Here is a 3,627-nt window from a genome sequence, read left to right on the forward strand (position 1 = left end):
GAGATTTCCTCTGATCCTCTGAACCTCTGCTTTCCTGCTATCTTCATCCAATCAGTCTTACTCCTTTCCATGGCTGGCTTTATGTGATACATCAAATGGCTACTNCGATCATGCCGATCATGCTGGAATAGGATTTACTATCCTTTTGCGTCTGTCACTAACGCCCAGCACTCGCGAGTTTGAAGCTAGTCACAGTCATTCAATCATTGAATCCTACTCGGAATACCACAGACAAGGTTTAGACTCTCTTGAATGGTCGGTTCTCGATCATGCTGGAATAGGATTTACTATCCTTTTGCGTCTGTCACTAACGCCCAGCACTCGCGAGTTTGAAGCTAGTCACAGTCATTCAATCATTGAATCCTACTCGGAATACCACAGACAAGGTTTAGACCTTCCGGATTCTCTTGAATGCCGCCATCATTGTAGCTTATACCACGAAGATTCTGATTAAGAGATCTAAGAGATATTCATTCAATCTAATGTAGAACGAAAGTGGTTGTCAGGCACGCGTTCATAGGGAATGGTGATGATTGTCACGTTCATCACATTCAGGTTGAAGTGCGAATGAATATCTTAGAAGCGAAATAAGAAGAATTGAATAGAAAATAGTAGTACTTTGCATTAATCTTTGAGGAACAGCAGAGCTCCACACCTTAATCTATGGAGTGTAGAAACTCTACCGTTGAAAATAAATAAGTGAAAGGTCCAGGCATGGCCGAATGGCCAGCCCCTCTGATCTAAGAGCCAGGCGTCCAAAGAAGTCTAATACAATAGTAAAAGGTCCTATTTATAATAAATTAGCTACTAGGGTTTACAAAAGTAAGTAATTGATGCATAAATCCACTTCCGGGGCCCACTTGGTGTGTGCTTGGGCTGAGCTTTAACTTTCCACGTGTAAAGGCCATTTGTGGAGTTGAACACCAGGTTTTGATCCATTTCTGGCGTTCAACTCTGGTTTTTGATCCCTTTCTGGCGCTGAACTCCAGAATTGGGCAGAGAGCTGGCGTTGAACGCCAGTTTGCATCGTCTAAACTTAGGCAAAGTATGGACTATTATATATTGCTGGAAAGCCCTGGATGTCTACTTTCCAACGCAATTGGAAGCGCACCATTTTGAGTGCTGTAACTCCAGAAAATCCACTTTGAGTGCAGGGAGGTCAGAATCCAACAACATCAGCAGTCCTTCTTCAACCTCTGAATCTGATTTTTGCTCAAGTCCCTCAATTTCAGTCAGAAAATACTTGAAATCACAGAAAAACACACAAACTCATAGTAAAGTCCAGAAATGTGAATTTAACATAAAAATTAATGAAAACATCCCTAAAAGTAACTAGATCCTACTAAAAACATACTAAAAACAATGTCAAAAAGCGTATAAATTTTCCGCTCATCAGGCAACCACATGAGTAAAAGGTGGTGGAGTTCCTTCTTTGGTCCATCTTTCTCTATGCTTTAAATAAGGAAGATCTTGTATGAAATAGAACTTGCTTCCATGTTAGTTTGAATTATTTTTATTTTGTCTTTTAAGTTTTTGGTTGAAGAGGTCTATGATTGCTAGTCTTTATGTCACTGCATCCTTACTTTGCTTACTTGTATGCTTGTCCTTTTGAATCAAATGAAAAAGAGAATGAGTGTTTCAAAAGACTAGAGAGGAGTTCATACTATGGAATAAGTTCATGAGTTTATGGTATAGTCATAAGTTAGCTAAGTTGGTTCAACCACAAGGTGGGAGGACAACTATCTGTCATGAATACTATGCTTGAGACACACCCCATAAGACTAGCTAAATAAGAAGATCCTAATAAGAAAAATGGAAAAAACAATCAAAGTTGAGGAATAAAAGAAAAAGAACAAGCAATAAGGCTAGGCACCAATGGTTTTTAATCTTGAGACATGTGTCTGTGGTGCTCCTGTGTGAGGGATCTACTTGGATGAATAAGCTCTTAGGGGTACCTTATCACTTGGTAACTTGGGTTAACTACCTTGGGATTATCAGCTGAAAGTCCACTATCAAGAGTAACCTTCACTACAGAGCATTTAGTAACCCAAAGAGGTGCTAGACACCAAGGTCTCAAGAAAGAAAACAAACAAACCATGTGCCTGTGGTGTGTATGTATAGGGGAGAGACTTGAGCAAGTAAGTCCTTACGGGTGCTTCAACACTTAGCACCTTGAACCAATTGGTTCGGGAGTGTTGGCTGAAAGCTTATTTTAAAGAGTTGCCCCCTGATGAGCGGATAATTTATACGCTTTTTGGCATTGTTTTTAGTATGTTTTTAGTAGGATCTAGTTACTTTTAGGGATGTTTTCATTAGTTTTTATGATAAATTCACATTTCTGGACTTTACTATGAGTTTGTGTGTTTTTCTGTGATTTCAGGTATTTTCTGGCTGAAAATGAGGGACTTGAGCAGAAATCAGATTCAGAGGTTGAAGAAGGACTGCTGATGCTGTTGGATTCTGACCTCCCTGCACTCAAAATAGATTTTCTGGAGCTACAGAACGTGAAATGGCGCGCTTCCAATTGCGTTGGAAAGTAGACATCCAGGGCTTTCCAGCAATATATAATAGTCCATACTTTGGCCAGGAATTGACGACGTAAACTGGCGTTCAACGCCAGCCTTCTACCCAAATCTGGCGTCCAGCGCCAGAAAAGGATCCAAAACCAGAGTCAAAAACAGCAGAAGAAAAATCACACCCTGGAGGAGCATCTGTCTGGCGTTCAAACGCCAGAACAGAGCATAGTTCTGGTGTTGAACACCCAGAATGGGAGCATCCTGGCGCTGAACGCCCAGAACAAGCATGGTCCTGGCGTTCAACGCCAGAAATGGCAGCAAATGGGCGTTGAACGCCCAAAATGGGCACCAACCTGGCGCTGAACGCCCAGAGTTGTGTGCAAGGGCATTTTGCATGCCTAAATTGGTGCAGGGATGTAAATGCCTTGACACCTCAAGATCTGTGGATCCCACAGGATCCCCACCTACCTCCACTCACTCTCTTTTCTCTTCTCAATCATCCTCTATTCCCAATAAACACTCTTCCCTATTAACCCCTTACTTTTTAATTCAAAAGAACAAGAAGTACATGAGTTTTGAATTTATCCTTGTTTAATGTTTAATTATATTGATGTGGTGACAATGCTTCTTGTTTTCTGAATGAATGCCTGAACAGTGCATATGTCTTTTGAAGTTGTTGTTTAAGAATGTTAAATATGTTGGCTCTTGAAAGAATGATGACTAGGAGACATGTTATTTGATAATCTGAAAAATCATAAAAATGTTTCTTGAAGCAAGAAAAAGCAGCAAAGAACAAAGCTTGCAGGAAAAAAAAAAGAGAAGAAAAAAATTAGGCGAAAAAAAAAAATATAGAAAGAAAAAGAAAAAGCAAGCAGAAAAAGCCAATAACCCTTAAAACCAAAAGGCAAGGGCAAATAAAAAGGATCGCAAGGCTTTGAGCATCAGTGGATAGGAGGGCCTAAAGGAATAAAATCCTGGTCTAAGCGGCTAAACCAAGCTGTCCCTAACCATGTGCTTGTGGCATGTAGGTGTCAAGTGAAAACTTGAGACCGAGCGGTTAAATTCAAGGTCCAAAGCAAAAAAAGAGTGTGCTTAAGAACCCTGGACACCT

This window comes from Arachis ipaensis, chromosome B03 (genome assembly GCF_000816755.2).
Source record: "Arachis ipaensis cultivar K30076 chromosome B03, Araip1.1, whole genome shotgun sequence".
Lineage (NCBI taxonomy): Eukaryota > Viridiplantae > Streptophyta > Magnoliopsida > Fabales > Fabaceae > Arachis > Arachis ipaensis.